At 43.4% G+C, this 20,960-nt stretch overlaps 1 protein-coding gene across 3 annotated transcripts in view; it reads left to right on the forward strand.

Moving 5' to 3' along the window:
• Positions 1 to 348: 348 nt before the first annotated feature.
• The window catches only part of LOC110504245 (intersectin-2), a 102,333-nt gene continuing 81,721 nt past the window's right edge, over positions 349 to 20,960 (forward strand). For all 3 annotated transcript variants that reach the window (XM_036962232.1, XM_036962231.1, XM_036962233.1), the window contains exon 1: positions 349 to 559. The gene's annotated coding sequence lies outside the window, so the exon portion shown is untranslated. The remainder of the gene's footprint in view (positions 560 to 20,960) is intronic.

The following is a 20,960-nucleotide window of genomic DNA, read 5'->3' on the forward strand; positions in this document are numbered from 1 at the left end:
TGGCCTAGCTTCGTCCGGGTTGGGCTGGGGTAGGCAGTCATTGTAAATAAGTATTTGATCTTAACTGACTTGCCTAGTTAAATAAAGGTTCAATTAAAAAACATAAAAAAGTACTTGGGTGTACAAGGTTTTACTGCAGAAGAGTAACAAGGTGTAATTGTTGCTACAATTTTAAATGATGATTCCTTTAAATGTTTGTATCAACGAATGTAACGCGATCGACCACTCACTCCCGCACAGTAGGTGGTTGCATGCACAAACAAATGTGCGAACGCTACAATACCGAAGAAGAAGATTGTCTAATCAGCTGGATAACTCCATGCGCGCTCCCCTCCTCCCAGTCAAACTTCGCCGTGCCCGCGCACCGGCGACCCGCCTGTCATCCATGTTGTCTATGTGATCAAGCTGTCAGCTACCTGTCCGGTTTATTAAACTACACATTACTCTCGGAATTACACCATTCTGCCATTACGAGAAGGCTGCATAACGCCAGGGAGACCTTGTCGGGGCTATTTAGATTTTTTACTGCGGACAGAAAATAAGATAAAGTTGATGAGAGGTAAGCGACCCCAAAACCGCCTTTCCCAGCGAGCCCATGTTATTTTGTTTGGGAAGATATTGCTTGCGAAAACATTGAGCTACTGCCCTTCCTTAAATAAAATATTGATTTAATGTACTTAGATGTACTTGGATTTTCTTTTTTTGCACTTGAAACATGGATTTTTTTTTGTGTGCCTTCCTCACACGAACTTGTTTGAAGTTGTTCGAACTAAAAGATAGCTAAAATGACAAAGCAGACATTGCTATCTAGATAGCCAATAATTAGCATGTTGTGTTTAAAACCGTATCTCATGCACAAAACTCAAACCAAACACGTTTGAGCAGGTTGCAAATGTGTGTCTCTTGCTTGAGACAAGTGATCCGAGACTTCCACAGTAGACAGCTAGGTGTCAGTTTTAGATTTGATAGCAGCACTACAACATAGCACCATGCAAAGTGGTTCTGATACTATTGACACTGTTAGCCTACATTGTAAATAAACTAAACTAAACCTCCACTTGAACGGTTGTTTTGTGTCTGTCTGGTGTTGTCCATGGATCTACATACCCAGGGACTTCACAGCAATTTCAATCATTATCATCTGGTCATTCCAAACAGTATAAAGATCTTACCGTATAAAGCATCGTGCCTGTTTACTTTTTGTTTTATGTCAGCAAACTTTGGTGATGTAACATCCCATCCCCCAGACAGGCTGCTGCTGTTGATAGTGGAGTGGACATGGTATTAGATTTGTTATCTTCTATTAGGCCTGCATTCATTTGGGTAGCGCTGAATGATCCAGACTCACCTGTACATAGTAGGTGGTGAAGGTTGAACTCATGGTGGATTATTTAACACTCAGACTGCATTGCACACAACTTGCTTTGTTTTCCATAACTTGAGGGCCATCGAATAGGGATCAACAACAGAGCTAGTGAGGATTGGTGATAAACAGAGCTGTGATGGGGACATGGATAAACAGAGCTGTGATGGGGACAGGGATAAACAGAGCTGTGATGGGGACAGGGATAAATAGAGCTGTGATGGGGACAGGGATAAATAGAGCTGTGATGGGGACAGGGATAAATAGAGCTGTGATGGGGGACAGGGATAAACAGAGCTGTGATGGGGACAGGGATAAACAGAGCTGTGATGGGGATAAACAGAGCTGTGATGGGGACATGGATAAACAGAGCTGTGATGGGGACAGGGATAAACAGAGCTGTGATGGGGACATGGATAAACAGAGCTGTGATGGGGACAGGGATAAACAGAGCTGTGATGGGGACATGGATAAACAGAGCTGTGATGGGGACAGGGATAAACAGAGCTGTGATGGGGATAAACCGAGCTGTGATGGGGACAGGGATAAATAGAGCTGTGTTAGGGGACAGGGATAAACAGAGCTGTGTTAGGGGACAGGGATAAACAGAGCTGTGATGGGGACAGGGATAAATAGAGCTGTGTTAGGGGACAGGGATAAACAGAGCTGTGATGGGGGACAGGGATAAACAGAGCTGTGATGGGGACAGGGATAAACAGAGCTGTGTTAGGGGACAGGGATAAACAGAGCTGTGTTAGGGGACAGGGATAAACAGAGCTGTGATGGGGACAGGGATAAATAGAGCTGTGTTAGGGGACAGGGATAAATAGAGCTGTGTTAGGGGACAGGGATAAATAGAGCTGTGATGGGGACAGGGATAAACAGAGCTGTGATGGGGGACAGGGATAAACAGAGCTGTGTTAGGGGACATGGATAAACAGAGCTGTGATGGGGACAGGGATAAACAGAGCTGTGATGGGGACAGGGATAAACAGAGCTGTGGTGGGGACAGGGATAAATAGAGCTGTGGTGGGGACAGAGATAAATAGAGCTGTGATGGGGACAGGGATAAACAGAGCTGTGATGGAGACAGGGATAAATAGAGCTGTGATGGGGACAGGGATAAACAGAGCTGTGATGGGGACAGAGATAAATAGAGCTGTGATGGGGATAAACAGAGCTGTGATGGGGACAGGGATAAACAGAGCTGTGATGGGGACAGGGATAAACAGAGCTGTGATGGGGACAGGGATAAACAGAGCTGTGATGGGGACAGGGATAAATAGAGCTGTGATGGGGACAGGGATAAAATGAGCTGTGATGGGGACAGGGATAAACAGAGCTGTGATGGGGACAGGGATAAACAGAGCTGTGATGGGGGACAGGGATAAACAGAGCTGTGATGGGGACAGGGATAAACAGAGCTGTGATGGGGGACAGGGATAAACAGAGCTGTGATGGGGACAGGGATAAACAGAGCTGTGATGGGGACAGAGATAAACAGAGCTGTGATGGGGACATGGATAAATAGAGCTGTGTTAGGGGACATGGATAAACAGAGCTGTGATGGGGGACAGGGATAAATAGAGCTGTGTTAGGGGACATGGATAAACAGAGCTGTGTTAGGGGACAGGGATAAACAGAGCTGTGATGGGGACATGGATAAATAGAGCTGTGTTAGGGGACATGGATAAACAGAGCTGTGATGGGGACAGGGATAAACAGAGCTGTGATGGGGGACAGGGATAAACAGAGCTGTGATGGGGGACAGGGATAAACAGAGCTGTGATGGGGGACAGGGATAAACAGAGCTGTGTTGGGGGACAGGGATAAACAGAGCTGTGTTGGGGGACAGGGATAAACAGAGCTGTGATGGGGGACAGGGATAAACTGCTGGGACAGGGGACATGGATAAACAGCTGGGACAGGGGACATGGATAAACAGAGCTGTGATGGGGACATGGATAAATAGAGCTGTGTTAGGGGACAGGGATAAACAGAGCTGTGTTAGGGGACAGGGATAAACAGAGCTGTGATGGGGACAGGGATAAACAGAGCTGTGATGGGGGACAGGGATAAACAGAGCTGTGTTAGGGGACAGGGATAAATAGAGCTGTGTTAGGGGACAGGGATAAACAGAGCTGTGTTAGGGGACAGGGATAAATAGAGCTGTGATTGGGACAGGGATAAATAGTGCTGTGTTAGGGGACAGGGATAAATAGAGCTGTGTTAGGGGACAGGGATAAACAGAGCTGTGTTAGGGGACAGGGATAAACAGAGCTGTGATGGGGATAAACAGAGCTGTGATGGGGACAGGGATAAACAGAGCTGTGATGGGGATAAACAGAGCTGTGATGGGGACAGGGATAAGCAGAGCTGTGATGGGGGACAGGGATAAACAGAGCTGTGATGGGGACAGGGATAAACAGAGCTGTGATAGGGACATGGATAAATAGAGCTGTGTTAGGGGACATGGATAAACAGAGCTGTGATGGGGACATGGATAAATAGAGCTGTGTTAGGGGACATGGATAAACAGAGCTGTGATGGGGGACATGGATAAATAGAGCTGTGATGGGGACAGGGATAAACAGAGCTGTGATGGGGACAGGGATAAACAGAGCTGTGACGGGGGACAGGGATAAACTGCTGGGACAGGGGACATGGATAAACAGCTGGGACAGGGATAAACAGAGCTGTGTTAGGGGACATGGATAAACAGAGCTGTGTTAGGGGACAGGGATAAATAGAGCTGTGATGGGGGACAGGGATAAACAGAGCTGTGTTAGGGGACAGGGATAAACAGAGCGGTGTTAGGGGACAGGGATAAACAGAGCTGTGATGGGGACAGGGATAAACAGAGCGGTGTTAGGGGACATGGATAAACAGAGCGGTGTTAGGGGACATGGATAAACAGAGCTGTGTTAGGGGACAGGGATAAACAGAGCTGTGATGGGGACAGGGATAAATAGAGCTGTGTTAGGGGACAGGGATAAACAGAGCTGTGTTAGGGGACAGGGATAAACAGAGCTGTGTTAGGGGACATGGATAAATAGAGCTGTGTTAAGGGACATGGATAAATAGAGCTGTGTTAGGGGACAGGGATAAACAGAGCTGTGTTAGGGGACAGGGATAAACAGAGCTGTGACGGGGGACAGGGATAAACTGCTGGGACAGGGGACATGGATAAACAGCTGGGACAGGGGACAGGGATAAACAGAGCTGTGTTAGGGGACAGGGATAAACAGAGCTGTGTTAGGGGACAGGGATAAACAGAGCTGTGTTAGGGGACATGGATAAATAGAGCTGTGTTAAGGGACATGGATAAATAGAGCTGTGTTATGGGACAGGGATAAACAGAGCTGTGATGGGGACATGGATAAATAGAGCTGTGTTAGGGGACAGGGATAAACAGAGCTGTGATATTGAAAATATCTAAATTGGTCAGTCCAAAATGACTTTTTAATGACCTGTTAGCAAGTCGTTTACAGTTTCTATTCCTTTTCGTTTTCCATACGGATCAATGTGTCTGTGAATTCCTAAAAGCTATCCATGGATTGTTCCAGAAGGTTGTGTTTTTAGGGAGTAATACTGGTTGTTGTAGAATACGTTTCATATTCTTCCATGTTTTTTAATAGTGATGTTAACTATGAATTTGTTAATGTTCTTAGCTTTATCCTTTTGGAAATAGACAGGTAAGAATATTCTGGGGAAGAGCTCATCTTCAATATGTTCCCATTGTTTTGTCTTTAGTGCATTGAACTATATGTCACAAGTAGAAGCCCTGGAATAGTGAGTTGATACACTTCCAAGTCTGGAAGGTTGAAACCACCCTCAGACTACGGGAGATGTAAAACCTTCCTTTTTATTCTGAGTTTTATTGGCCCATATAAAGACTTACGACCGAGTCTACTTTTGTTTAAAGGAACGTCTTCAGTGAGGTGATTGGTATTTACTGAAATTAAATACTGTACTGAACTCTACTCCTCTCTACTGTTCTGTACTCTACTGTACTTTACTGAACTCTACTCCTCTACTGTTCTGTACTCTACTCTACTGTACTTTACTGAACTCTACTCCTCTACTGTTCTGTACTCTACTGTACTTTACTGAACTCTACTCCTCTACTGTTCTGTACTATACTATACTGTACTCTACTCCTCTCTACTGTACTGTACTGTACTGTACTGAACTCTACTCCTCTCTACTGTTCTGTTCTGTTCTGTACTGAACTCTACTCCTCTCTACTGTACTGTACTGTACTGAACTCTACTCCTCTCTACTGTACTGCACTGTACTGTACTGAACTCTACTGTACTGTACTTTACTGTACTCTACTGTACTGAACTCTACTGTACTGTACTGTACTGTACTTTAAAGGAACGTCTTCAGTGAGGTGATTGGTATTTACTGAAATTAAATACTGTACTGAACTCTACTCCTCTCTACTGTTCTGTACTCTACTGTACTTTACTGAACTCTACTCCTCTACTGTTCTGTACTCTACTCTACTGTACTTTACTGAACTCTACTCCTCTACTGTTCTGTACTCTACTGTACTTTACTGAACTCTACTCCTCTACTGTTCTGTACTATACTGTACTGTACTCTACTCCTCTCTACTGTACTGTACTGTACTGTACTGAACTCTACTCCTCTCTACTGTTCTGTTCTGTTCTGTACTGAACTCTACTCCTCTCTACTGTACTGTACTGTACTGTACTGAACTCTACTCCTCTCTACTGTACTGTACTGTACTGTACTGAACTCTACTGTACTGTACTTTACTGTACTCTACTGTACTGAACTCTACTGTACTGTACTTTACTGTACTCTACTGTACTGAACTCTACTGTACTGTACTTTACTGAACTCTACTCCTCTCTACCGCTCTGTTCTGTTCTGTACTTTACTGAACTCTACTCCTCTCTACCGCTCTGTTCTGTACTGTACTTTACTGAACTCTACTCCTCTCTACCGCTCTGTTCTGTTCTGTACTGTACTGAACTCTACTCCTCTCTACTGTTCTGTTCTGTTCTGTACTGTACTGAACTCTACTCCTCTCTACTGTTCTGTACTGTACTTTACTGTACTCTACTCCTCTCTACTGTTCTGTACTTTACTGAACTCTACTGTACTGAACTCTACTGTACTGTACTTTACTGAACTCTACTCCTCTCTACCGCTCTGTTCTGTTCTGTACTTTACTGAACTCTACTCCTCTCTACCGCTCTGTTCTGTACTGTACTTTACTGAACTCTACTCCTCTCTACCGCTCTGTTCTGTTCTGTACTGAACTCTACTCCTCTCTACTGTTCTGTTCTGTTCTGTACTGTACTGAACTCTACTCCTCTCTACTGTTCTGTTCTGTACTGTACTTTACTGAACTCTACTCCTCTCTACCGCTCTGTTCTGTTCTGTACTTTACTGAACTCTACTCCTCTCTACCGCTCTGTTCTGTACTGTACTGAACTCTACTCCTCTCTACTGTACTGTGCTGTACTGTACTGAACTCTACTCCTCTCTACTGTTCTGTTCTGTACTGTACTGAACTCTACTCCTCTCTACTGTTCTGTTCTGTACTGTACTGAACTCTACTCCTCTCTACCGCTCTGTTCTGTTCTGTACTGTACTGAACTCTACTCCTCTCTACTGTTCTGTTCTGTACTGTACTGAACTCTACTCCTCTCTACTGTACTGTGCTGTACTGTACTGAACTCTACTCCTCTCTACTGTTCTGTTCTGTTCTGTACTTTACTGAACTCTACTCCTCTCTACCGCTCTGTTCTGTTCTGTACTTTACTGAACTCTACTCCTCTCTACCGCTCTGTTCTGTACTGTACTTTACTGAACTCTACTCCTCTCTACCGCTCTGTTCTGTACTGTACTGTACTGAACTCTACTCCTCTCTACTGTTCTGTTCTGTTCTGTACTTTACTGAACTCTACTCCTCTCTACCGCTCTGTTCTGTACTGTACTTTACTGAACTCTACTCCTCTCTACCGCTCTGTTCTGTTCTGTTCTGTACTGTACTGAACTCTACTCCTCTCTACTGTTCTGTTCTGTTCTGTACTTTACTGAACTCTACTCCTCTCTACTGTTCTGTTCTGTACTGTACTGAACTCTACTCCTCTCTACTGTTCTGTTCTGTTCTGTACTGAACTCTACTCCTCTCTACTGTTCTGTTCTGTACTGTACTTTACTGAACTCTACTCCTCTCTACCGCTCTGTTCTGTTCTGTACTGTACTGAACTCTACTCCTCTCTACTGTTCTGTTCTGTTCTGTACTTTACTGAACTCTACTCCTCTCTACTGTTCTGTTCTGTACTGTACTGAACTCTACTCCTCTCTACTGTTCTGTTCTGTTCTGTACTGAACTCTACTCCTCTCTACTGTTCTGTTCTGTACTGTACTTTACTGAACTCTACTCCTCTCTACCGCTCTGTTCTGTTCTGTACTTTACTGAACTCTACTCCTCTCTACCGCTCTGTTCTGTTCTGTACTGTACTGAACTCTACTCCTCTCTACTGTTCTGTTCTGTTCTGTACTGTACTGAACTCTACTCCTCTCTACTGTTCTGTTATGTACTGTACTTTACTGAACTCTACTCCTCTCTACTGTACTGAACTCTACTGTACTGTACTGAACTCTACTCCTCTCTACTGTTCTGTTCTGTTCTGTACTGAACTCTACTCCTCTCTACTGTTCTGTTCTGTTCTGTACTGTACTGAACTCTACTCCTCTCTACTGTACTGAACTCTACTGTACTGTACTGAACTCTACTCCTCTCTACTGTTCTGTTCTGTACTGTACTGAACTCTACTCCTCTCTACTGTTCTGTTCTGTACTGTACTGAACTCTACTCCTCTCTACTGTTCTGTTCTGTTCTGTACTTTACTGAACTCTACTCCTCTCTACCGCTCTGTTCTGTTCTGTACTGTACTGTACTGTACTGAACTCTACTCCTCTCTACCGCTCTGTTCTGTACTGTACTTTACTGAACTCTACTCCTCTCTACTGTTCTGTTCTGTACTTTACTGAACTCTACTCCTCTCTACTGTTCTGTACTGTACTTTACTGAACTCTACTCCTCTCTACTGTTCTGTTCTGTACTTTACTGAACTCTACTCCTCTCTACCGCTCTGTTCTGTTCTGTACTGTACTGAACTCTACTCCTCTCTACTGTTCTGTTCTGTACTGTACTGAACTCTACTCCTCTCTACTGTACTGTGCTGTACTGTACTGAACTCTACTCCTCTCTACTGTTCTGTTCTGTACTTTACTGAACTCTACTCCTCTCTACCGCTCTGTTCTGTTCTGTACTTTACTGAACTCTACTCCTCTCTACCGCTCTGTTCTGTACTGTACTTTACTGTACTCTACTCCTCTCTACCCCTCTGTTCTGTACTGTACTGTACTGAACTCTACTCCTCTCTACTGTTCTGTTCTGTACTGTACTTTACTGAACTCTACTCCTCTCTACCGCTCTGTTCTGTTCTGTACTGTACTGAACTCTACTCCTCTCTACTGTTCTGTTCTGTTCTGTACTGTACTGAACTCTACTCCTCTCTACTGTTCTGTACTGTACTTTACTGTACTCTACTCCTCTCTACTGTTCTGTACTTTACTGAACTCTACTGTACTGAACTCTACTGTACTGTACTTTACTGAACTCTACTCCTCTCTACCGCTCTGTTCTGTTCTGTACTTTACTGAACTCTACTCCTCTCTACCGCTCTGTTCTGTACTGTACTTTACTGAACTCTACTCCTCTCTACCGCTCTGTTCTGTTCTGTACTGAACTCTACTCCTCTCTACTGTTCTGTTCTGTTCTGTACTGTACTGAACTCTACTCCTCTCTACTGTTCTGTTCTGTACTGTACTTTACTGAACTCTACTCCTCTCTACCGCTCTGTTCTGTTCTGTACTTTACTGAACTCTACTCCTCTCTACCGCTCTGTTCTGTACTGTACTGAACTCTACTCCTCTCTACTGTACTGTGCTGTACTGTACTGAACTCTACTCCTCTCTACTGTTCTGTTCTGTACTGTACTGAACTCTACTCCTCTCTACTGTTCTGTTCTGTACTGTACTGAACTCTACTCCTCTCTACCGCTCTGTTCTGTTCTGTACTGTACTGAACTCTACTCCTCTCTACTGTTCTGTTCTGTACTGTACTGAACTCTACTCCTCTCTACTGTACTGTGCTGTACTGTACTGAACTCTACTCCTCTCTACTGTTCTGTTCTGTTCTGTACTTTACTGAACTCTACTCCTCTCTACCGCTCTGTTCTGTTCTGTACTTTACTGAACTCTACTCCTCTCTACCGCTCTGTTCTGTACTGTACTTTACTGAACTCTACTCCTCTCTACCGCTCTGTTCTGTACTGTACTGTACTGAACTCTACTCCTCTCTACTGTTCTGTTCTGTTCTGTACTTTACTGAACTCTACTCCTCTCTACCGCTCTGTTCTGTACTGTACTTTACTGAACTCTACTCCTCTCTACCGCTCTGTTCTGTTCTGTTCTGTACTGTACTGAACTCTACTCCTCTCTACTGTTCTGTTCTGTTCTGTACTTTACTGAACTCTACTCCTCTCTACTGTTCTGTTCTGTACTGTACTGAACTCTACTCCTCTCTACTGTTCTGTTCTGTTCTGTACTGAACTCTACTCCTCTCTACTGTTCTGTTCTGTACTGTACTTTACTGAACTCTACTCCTCTCTACCGCTCTGTTCTGTTCTGTACTTTACTGAACTCTACTCCTCTCTACCGCTCTGTTCTGTTCTGTACTGTACTGAACTCTACTCCTCTCTACTGTTCTGTTCTGTTCTGTACTGTACTGAACTCTACTCCTCTCTACTGTTCTGTTATGTACTGTACTTTACTGAACTCTACTCCTCTCTACTGTACTGAACTCTACTGTACTGTACTGAACTCTACTCCTCTCTACTGTTCTGTTCTGTTCTGTACTGAACTCTACTCCTCTCTACTGTTCTGTTCTGTTCTGTACTGTACTGAACTCTACTCCTCTCTACTGTACTGAACTCTACTGTACTGTACTGAACTCTACTCCTCTCTACTGTTCTGTTCTGTACTGTACTGAACTCTACTCCTCTCTACTGTTCTGTTCTGTACTGTACTGAACTCTACTCCTCTCTACTGTTCTGTTCTGTTCTGTACTTTACTGAACTCTACTCCTCTCTACCGCTCTGTTCTGTTCTGTACTGTACTGTACTGTACTGAACTCTACTCCTCTCTACCGCTCTGTTCTGTACTGTACTTTACTGAACTCTACTCCTCTCTACTGTTCTGTTCTGTACTTTACTGAACTCTACTCCTCTCTACTGTTCTGTACTGTACTTTACTGAACTCTACTCCTCTCTACTGTTCTGTTCTGTACTTTACTGAACTCTACTCCTCTCTACCGCTCTGTTCTGTTCTGTACTGTACTGAACTCTACTCCTCTCTACTGTTCTGTTCTGTACTGTACTGAACTCTACTCCTCTCTACTGTACTGTGCTGTACTGTACTGAACTCTACTCCTCTCTACTGTTCTGTTCTGTTCTGTACTTTACTGAACTCTACTCCTCTCTACCGCTCTGTTCTGTTCTGTACTTTACTGAACTCTACTCCTCTCTACCGCTCTGTTCTGTACTGTACTTTACTGAACTCTACTCCTCTCTACCGCTCTGTTCTGTACTGTACTGTACTGAACTCTACTCCTCTCTACTGTTCTGTTCTGTTCTGTACTTTACTGAACTCTACTCCTCTCTACTGTTCTGTTCTGTACTGTACTGAACTCTACTCCTCTCTACTGTTCTGTTCTGTTCTGTACTGAACTCTACTCCTCTCTACTGTTCTGTTCTGTACTGTACTTTACTGAACTCTACTCCTCTCTACCGCTCTGTTCTGTTCTGTACTGTACTGAACTCTACTCCTCTCTACTGTTCTGTTCTGTTCTGTACTGTACTGAACTCTACTCCTCTCTACTGTTCTGTTCTGTACTGTACTTTACTGAACTCTACTCCTCTCTACTGTACTGAACTCTACTGTACTGTACTGAACTCTACTCCTCTCTACTGTTCTGTTCTGTTCTGTACTGAACTCTACTCCTCTCTACTGTTCTGTTCTGTTCTGTACTGTACTGAACTCTACTCCTCTCTACTGTACTGAACTCTACTGTACTGTACTGAACTCTACTCCTCTCTACTGTTCTGTTCTGTACTGTACTGAACTCTACTCCTCTCTACTGTTCTGTTCTGTACTGTACTGAACTCTACTCCTCTCTACTGTTATGTTCTGTTCTGTACTTTACTGAACTCTACTCCTCTCTACCGCTCTGTTCTGTTCTGTACTGTACTGTACTGTACTGAACTCTACTCCTCTCTACCGCTCTGTTCTGTACTGTACTTTACTGAACTCTACTCCTCTCTACTGTTCTGTTCTGTACTTTACTGAACTCTACTCCTCTCTACTGTTCTGTACTGTACTTTACTGAACTCTACTCCTCTCTACTGTTCTGTTCTGTACTTTACTGAACTCTACTCCTCTCTACCGCTCTGTTCTGTTCTGTACTGTACTGAACTCTACTCCTCTCTACTGTACTGTTCTGTTCTGTACTGTACTGAACTCTACTCCTCTCTACTGTTCTGTTCTGTACTTTACTGAACTCTACTCCTCTCTACTGTTCTGTACTGTACTGTACTGAACTCTACTCCTCTCTACTGTTCTGTTCTGTACTGTACTGAACTCTACTCCTCTCTACTGTACTGTTCTGTTCTGTACTGTACTGAACTCTACTCCTCTCTACTGTTCTGTTCTGTACTTTACTGAACTCTACTCCTCTCTACTGTTCTGTACTGTACTGTACTGAACTCTACTCCTCTCTACTGTTCTGTTCTGTTCTGTACTTTACTGAACTCTACTCCTCTCTACTGTTCTGTTCTGTTCTGTACTGTACTGAACTCTACTCCTCTCTACTGTTCTGTTCTGTTCTGTACTTTACTGAACTCTACTCCTCTCTACCGCTCTGTTCTGTACTGTACTTTACTGAACTCTACTCCTCTCTACTGTTCTGTTCTGTACTGTACTGAACTCTACTCCTCTCTACTGTTCTGTACTTTACTGAACTCTACTCCTCTCTACTGTTCTGTTCTGTACTGTACTGAACTCTACTCCTCTCTACTGTTCTGTTCTGTACTTTACTGTACTTTACTGAACTCTACTCCTCTCTACCGCTCTGTTCTGTACTGTACTTTACTGAACTCTACTCCTCTCTACTGTTCTGTTCTGTACTGTACTGAACTCTACTCCTCTCTACTGTTCTGTTCTGTTCTGTACTTTACTGAACTCTACTCCTCTCTACCGCTCTGTTCTGTTCTGTACTGTACTGAACTCTACTCCTCTCTACTGTTCTGTTCTGTACTGTACTTTACTGAACTCTACTCCTCTCTACCGCTCTGTTCTGTACTGTACTTTACTGAACTCTACTCCTCTCTACTGTTCTGTTCTGTACTGTACTGAACTCTACTCCTCTCTACTGTTCTGTTCTGTTCTGTACTGTACTGAACTCTACTCCTCTCTACTGTTCTGTTCTGTACTGTGCTGTACTGTACTGAACTCTACTCCTCTCTACTGTTCTGTTCTGTTCTGTACTTTACTGAACTCTACTCCTCTCTACCGCTCTGTTCTGTACTGTACTTTACTGAACTCTACTCCTCTCTACTGTTCTGTTCTGTACTGTACTGAACTCTACTCCTCTCTACTGTTCTGTACTGTACTGTACTTTACTGAACTCTACTCCTCTCTACTGTTCTGTTCTGTACTGTACTGAACTCTACTCCTCTCTACTGTTCTGTACTGTACTGTACTGAACTCTACTCCTCTCTACTGTTCTGTTCTGTTCTGTACTTTACTGAACTCTACTCCTCTCTACTGTTCTGTTCTGTACTGTACTGAACTCTACTCCTCTCTACTGTTCTGTTCTGTTCTGTACTTTACTGAACTCTACTCCTCTCTACTGTTCTGTTCTGTTCTGTACTGTACTGTACTGTACTGAACTCTACTCCTCTCTACTGTTCTGTTCTGTTCTGTACTTTACTGAACTCTACTCCTCTCTACTGTTCTGTTCTGTACTGTACTGAACTCTACTCCTCTCTACTGTTCTGTTCTGTACTTTACTGAACTCTACTCCTCTCTACTGTTCTGTTCTGTACTTTACTGAACTCTACTCCTCTCTACTGTTCTGTTCTGTACTTTACTGAACTCTACTCCTCTCTACTGTTCTGTTCTGTACTGTACTGAACTCTACTCCTCTCTACTGTTCTGTTCTGTTCTGTACTGTACTGAACTCTACTCCTCTCTACTGTTCTGTTCTGTACTTTACTGAACTCTACTCCTCTCTACTGTACTGAACTCTACTGTACTGAACTCTACTCCTCTCTACTGTTCTGTACTGTACTGAACTCTACTGTACTGTACTGAACTCTACTCCTCTCTACTGTGCTGTACTGTACTGTACTGAACTCTACTCCTCTCTACTGTACTGTACTGAACTCTACTCCTCTCTACTGTACTGTACTGTACTGTACTGAACTCTACTCCTCTCTACTGTACTGTACTGTACTCTACTCCTCTTTACTGTACTGTACTGTACTGTACTCCTCTCTACTGTTCTGTACTGTACTGTACTCTACTCCTCTCTACTGTACTGTACTGTACTGAACTCTACTCCTCTCTACTGTACTGTACTGAACTCTACTCCTTTCTACTGTACTGTACTGTACTCTACTCCTCTCTACTGTACTGTACTGTACTGAACTCTACTCCTCTCTACTGTTCTGTACTGTGCTGTACTGTACTGAACTCTACTCCTCTCTACTGTTCTGTACTGAACTCTACTCCTCTCTACTGTACTGTACTGAACTCTACTCCTCTCTACTGTACTGTACTGTACTCTACTCCTCTCTACTGTACTGTACTGTACTGAACTCTACTCCTCTCTACTGTACTGTACTTTACTCTACTCCTCTCTACTGTACTGTACTGTACTGTACTCTACTCCTCTCTACTCTACTGTACTGTACTGAACTCTACTCCTCTCTACTGTACTGTACTGCTGCTGCTCCAGTTTCAACTATTCTGCCTTATTATTATTCGACCATGCTGGTCATTTATGAACATTTGAACATCTTGACCATGTTTTGTTATAATCTCCACCCGGCACAGCCAGAAGAGGACTGGCCACCCCACATAGCCTGGTTCCTCTCTAGGTTTCTTCCTAGGTTTTGGCCTTTCTAGGGAGTTTTTCCTAGCCACCGTGCTTCTTCACCTGCATTGCTTGCTGTTTGGGGTTTTAGGCTGGGTTTCTGTACAGCACTTTGAGATATCAGCTGATGTACGAAGGGCTATATAAAATAAATTTGATTGATTGATTGATGATACTCTACTCCTCTCTACTGTACTGTACTGTACTGAACTCTACTCCTCTCTACTGTTCTGTACTGAACTCTACTCCTCTCTACTGTACTGTACTGAACTCTACTCCTCTCTACTGTACTGTACTGAACTCTACTCCTCTCTACTGTTCTGTACTGTGCTGTACTGTACTGAACTCTACTCCTCTCTACTGTACTGAACTCTACTCCTCTCTACTGTACTGTTCTGTACTGTACTGAACTCTACTCCTCTCTACTGTTCTGTACTGTACTGAACTCTACTGTACTGTACTGAACTCTACTCCTCTCTACTGTGCTGTACTGTACTGTACTGAACTCTACTCCTCTCTACTGTACTGTACTGAACTCTACTCCTCTCTACTGTACTGTACTGTACTGTACTGAACTCTACTCCTCTCTACTGTACTGTACTGTACTCTACTCCTCTTTACTGTACTGTACTGTACTCCTCTCTACTGTTCTGTACTGTACTGTACTCTACTCCTCTCTACTGTACTGTACTGTACTGAACTCTACTCCTCTCTACTGTACTGTACTGTACTGAACTCTACTCCTCTCTACTGTACTGTACTGTACTCTACTCCTCTCTACTGTACTGTACTGTACTGAACTCTACTCCTCTCTACTGTTCTGTACTGTGCTGTACTGTACTGAACTCTACTCCTCTCTACTGTTCTGTACTGAACTCTACTCCTCTCTACTGTACTGTACTGAACTCTACTCCTCTCTACTGTACTGTACTGTACTCTACTCCTCTCTACTGTACTGTACTGTACTCTACTCCTCTCTACTGTACTGTACTGTACTGAACTCTACTCCTCTCTACTGTACTGTACTGTACTCTACTCCTCTCTACTGTACTGTACTGTACTGTACTCTACTCCTCTCTACTCTACTGTACTGTACTGAACTCTACTCCTCTCTACTGTACTGTACTGCTGCTGCTCCAGTTTCAACTATTCTGCCTTATTATTATTCGACCATGCTGGTCATTTATGAACATTTGAACATCTTGACCATGTTTTGTTATAATCTCCACCCGGCACAGCCAGAAGAGGACTGGCCACCCCACATAGCCTGGTTCCTCTCTAGGTTTCTTCCTAGGTTTTGGCCTTTCTAGGGAGTTTTTCCTAGCCACCGTGCTTCTTCACCTGCATTGCTTGCTGTTTGGGGTTTTAGGCTGGGTTTCTGTACAGCACTTTGAGATATCAGCTGATGTACGAAGGGCTATATAAAATAAATTTGATTGATTGATTGATGATACTCTACTCCTCTCTACTGTACTGTACTGTACTGAACTCTACTCCTCTCTACTGTTCTGTACTGAACTCTACTCCTCTCTACTGTACTGTACTGAACTCTACTCCTCTCTACTGTACTGTACTGAACTCTACTCCTCTCTACTGTTCTGTACTGTGCTGTACTGTACTGAACTCTACTCCTCTCTACTGTACTGAACTCTACTCCTCTCTACTGTACTGTTCTGTACTGTACTGAACTCTACTCCTCTCTACTATTCTGTTCTGTTCTGTACTTTACTGAACTCTACTCCTCTCTACTGTTCTGTTCTGTTCTGTACTGTACTGAACTCTACTCCTCTCTACCGCTCTGTTCTGTACTGTACTTTACTGAACTCTACTCCTCTCTACTGTTCTGTTCTGTACTGTACTGAACTCTACTCCTCTCTACCGCTCTGTTCTGTACTGTACTTTACTGAACTCTACTCCTCTCTACTGTTCTGTTCTGTACTGTACTGAACTCTACTCCTCTCTACCGCTCTGTTCTGTTCTGTACTGTACTGAACTCTACTCCTCTCTACTGTTCTGTTCTGTACTGTACTGAACTCTACTCCTCTCTACTGTACTGTGCTGTACTGTACTGAACTCTACTCCTCTCTACTGTTCTGTTCTGTTCTGTACTTTACTGAACTCTACTCCTCTCTACCGCTCTGTTCTGTTCTGTACTGTACTGAACTCTACTCCTCTCTACTGTTCTGTTCTGTACTGTACTTTACTGAACTCTACTCCTCTCTACCGCTCTGTTCTGTACTGTACTTTACTGAACTCTACTCCTCTCTACTGTTCTGTTCTGTACTGTACTGAACTCTACTCCTCTCTACTGTTCTGTTCTGTTCTGTACTGTACTGAACTCTACTCCTCTCTACTGTTCTGTTCTGTACTGTGCTGTACTGTACTGAACTCTACTCCTCTCTACTGTTCTGTTCTGTTCTGTACTTTACTGAACTCTACTCCTCTCTACCGCTCTGTTCTGTACTGTACTTTACTGAACTCTACTCCTCTCTACTGTTCTGTTCTGTACTGTACTGAACTCTACTCCTCTCTACTGTTCTGTTCTGTTCTGTACTGTACTGAACTCTACTCCTCTCTACTGTTCTGTTCTGTACTGTACTTTACTGAACTCTACTCCTCTCTACTGTTCTGTACTGTACTTTACTGAACTCTACTCCTCTCTACTGTTCTGTACTGTACTTTACTGAACTCTACTCCTCTCTACTGTTCTGTACTGTACTTTACTGAACTCTACTCCTCTCTACTGTTCTGTTCTGTACTGTACTGAACTCTACTCCTCTCTACTGTTCTGTTCTGTACTGTACTGAACTCTACTCCTCTCTACCGCTCTGTTCTGTTCTGTACTGTACTGAACTCTACTCCTCTCTACTGTTCTGTTCTGTACTGTACTTTACTGAACTCTACTCCTCTCTACTGTTCTGTTCTGTACTGTACTTTACTGAACTCTACTCCTCTCTACTGTTCTGTTCTGTACTGTACTGAACTCTACTCCTCTCTACTGTTCTGTTCTGTTCTGTACTTTACTGAACTCTACTCCTCTCTACTGTTCTGTTCTGTTCTGTACTGTACTGAACTCTACTCCTCTCTACCGCTCTGTTCTGTACTGTACTTTACTGAACTCTACTCCTCTCTACTGTTCTGTTCTGTACTGTACTGAACTCTACTCCTCTCTACCGCTCTGTTCTGTACTGTACTTTACTGAACTCTACTCCTCTCTACTGTTCTGTTCTGTACTGTACTGAACTCTACTCCTCTCTACCGCTCTGTTCTGTTCTGTACTGTACTGAACTCTACTCCTCTCTACTGTTCTGTTCTGTACTGTACTGAACTCTACTCCTCTCTACTGTACTGTGCTGTACTGTACTGAACTCTACTCCTCTCTACTGTTCTGTTCTGTTCTGTACTTTACTGAACTCTACTCCTCTCTACTGTTCTGTTCTGTACTGTACTGAACTCTACTCCTCTCTACTGTTCTGTTCTGTTCTGTACTGTACTGAACTCTACTCCTCTCTACTGTTCTGTTCTGTTCTGTACTGAACTCTACTCCTCTCTACTGTTCTGTTCTGTACTGTACTGAACTCTACTCCTCTCTACTGTTCTGTTCTGTACTGTACTGAACTCTACTCCTCTCTACTGTTCTGTTCTGTTCTGTACTGTACTCTACTCCTCTCTACTGTTCTGTTCTGTACTGAACTCTACTCCTCTCTACTGTTCTGTTCTGTACTGTACTGAACTCTACTCCTCTCTACTGTTCTGTTCTGTTCTGTACTGTACTGAACTCTACTCCTCTCTACTGTTCTGTTCTGTACTGAACTCTACTCCTCTCTACTGTTCTGTACTGTACTGAACTCTACTCCTCTCTACTGTTCTGTTCTGTTCTGTACTGTACTGAACTCTTCTCCTCTCTACTGTTCTGTTCTGTTCTGTACTTTACTGAACTCTACTCCTCTCTACTGTTCTGTTCTGTACTGTACTTTACTGAACTCTACTCCTCTCTACCGCTCTGTTCTGTTCTGTACTGTACTGAACTCTACTCCTCTCTACTGTTCTGTACTGTACTGTACTGAACTCTACTCCTCTCTACTGTTCTGTTCTGTTCTGTACTTTACTGAACTCTACTCCTCTCTACTGTTCTGTTCTGTACTGTACTGAACTCTACTCCTCTCTACTGTTCTGTTCTGTTCTGTACTTTACTGAACTCTACTCCTCTCTACTGTTCTGTTCTGTTCTGTACTGTACTGTACTGTACTGAACTCTACTCCTCTCTACTGTTCTGTTCTGTACTTTACTGAACTCTACTCCTCTCTACTGTTCTGTTCTGTACTTTACTGAACTCTACTCCTCTCTACTGTTCTGTTCTGTACTTTACTGAACTCTACTCCTCTCTACTGTTCTGTTCTGTACTGTACTGAACTCTACTCCTCTCTACTGTTCTGTTCTGTTCTGTACTGTACTGAACTCTACTCCTCTCTACTGTTCTGTTCTGTACTTTACTGAACTCTACTCCTCTCTACTGTACTGAACTCTACTGTACTGAACTCTACTCCTCTCTACTGTTCTGTACTGTACTGAACTCTACTGTACTGTACTGAACTCTACTCCTCTCTACTGTGCTGTACTGTACTGTACTGAACTCTACTCCTCTCTACTGTACTGTACTGAACTCTACTCCTCTCTACTGTACTGTACTGTACTGTACTGAACTCTACTCCTCTCTACTGTACTGTACTGTACTCTACTCCTCTTTACTGTACTGTACTGTACTGTACTCCTCTCTACTGTTCTGTACTGTACTGTACTCTACTCCTCTCTACTGTACTGTACTGTACTGAGCTCTACTCCTCTCTACTGTACTGTACTGTACTGAACTCTACTCCTCTCTACTGTACTGTACTGTACTCTACTCCTCTCGTACTGTACTGTACTGTACTGAACTCTGCTCCTCTCTACTGTTCTGTACTGTGCTGTACTGTACTGAACTCTACTCCTCTCTACTGTACTGTACTGTACTGTACTCTACTCCTCTCTACTCTACTGTACTGTACTGAACTCTACTCCTCTCTACTGTACTGTACTGCTGCTGCTCCAGTTTCAACTATTCTGCCTTATTATTATTCGACCATGCTGGTCATTTATGAACATTTGAACATCTTGACCATGTTTTGTTATAATCTCCACCCGGCACAGCCAGAAGAGGACTGGCCACCCCACATAGCCTGGTTCCTCTCTAGGTTTCTTCCTAGGTTTTGGCCTTTCTAGGGAGTTTTTCCTAGCCACCGTGCTTCTTCACCTGCATTGCTTGCTGTTTGGGGTTTTAGGCTGGGTTTCTGTACAGCACTTTGAGATATCAGCTGATGTACGAAGGGCTATATAAAATAAATTTGATTGATTGATTGATGATACTCTACTCCTCTCTACTGTACTGTACTGTACTGAACTCTACTCCTCTCTACTGTTCTGTACTGAACTCTACTCCTCTCTACTGTACTGTACTGAACTCTACTCCTCTCTACTGTACTGTACTGAACTCTACTCCTCTCTACTGTTCTGTACTGTGCTGTACTGTACTGTACTGAACTCTACTCCTCTCTACTGTACTGAACTCTACTCCTCTCTACTGTACTGTTCTGTACTGTACTGAACTCTACTCCTCTCTACTGTTCTGTACTGTACTGAACTCTACTGTACTGTACTGAACTCTACTCCTCTCTACTGTGCTGTACTGTACTGTACTGAACTCTACTCCTCTCTACTGTACTGTACTGAACTCTACTCCTCTCTACTGTACTGTACTGTACTGTACTGAACTCTACTCCTCTCTACTGTACTGTACTCTACTCCTCTTTACTGTACTGTACTGTACTGTACTCCTCTCTACTGTTCTGTACTGTACTGTACTCTACTCCTCTCTACTGTACTGTACTGTACTGAACTCTACTCCTCTCTACTGTACTGTACTGTACTGAACTCTACTCCTCTCTACTGTACTGTACTGTACTCTACTCCTCTCTACTGTACTGTACTGTACTGAACTCTACTCCTCTCTACTGTTCTGTACTGTGCTGTACTGTACTGAACTCTACTCCTCTCTACTGTTCTGTACTGAACTCTACTCCTCTCTACTGTACTGTACTGAACTCTACTCCTCTCTACTGTACTGTACTGTACTCTACTCCTCTCTACTGTACTGTACTGTACTCTACTCCTCTCTACTGTACTGTACTGTACTGAACTCTACTCCTCTCTACTGTACTGTACTGTACTCTACTCCTCTCTACTGTACTGTACTGTACTGTACTCTACTCCTCTCTACTCTACTGTACTGTA

This window comes from Oncorhynchus mykiss, chromosome 25 (assembly GCF_013265735.2).
Source record: "Oncorhynchus mykiss isolate Arlee chromosome 25, USDA_OmykA_1.1, whole genome shotgun sequence".
Taxonomy (NCBI): domain Eukaryota; kingdom Metazoa; phylum Chordata; class Actinopteri; order Salmoniformes; family Salmonidae; genus Oncorhynchus; species Oncorhynchus mykiss.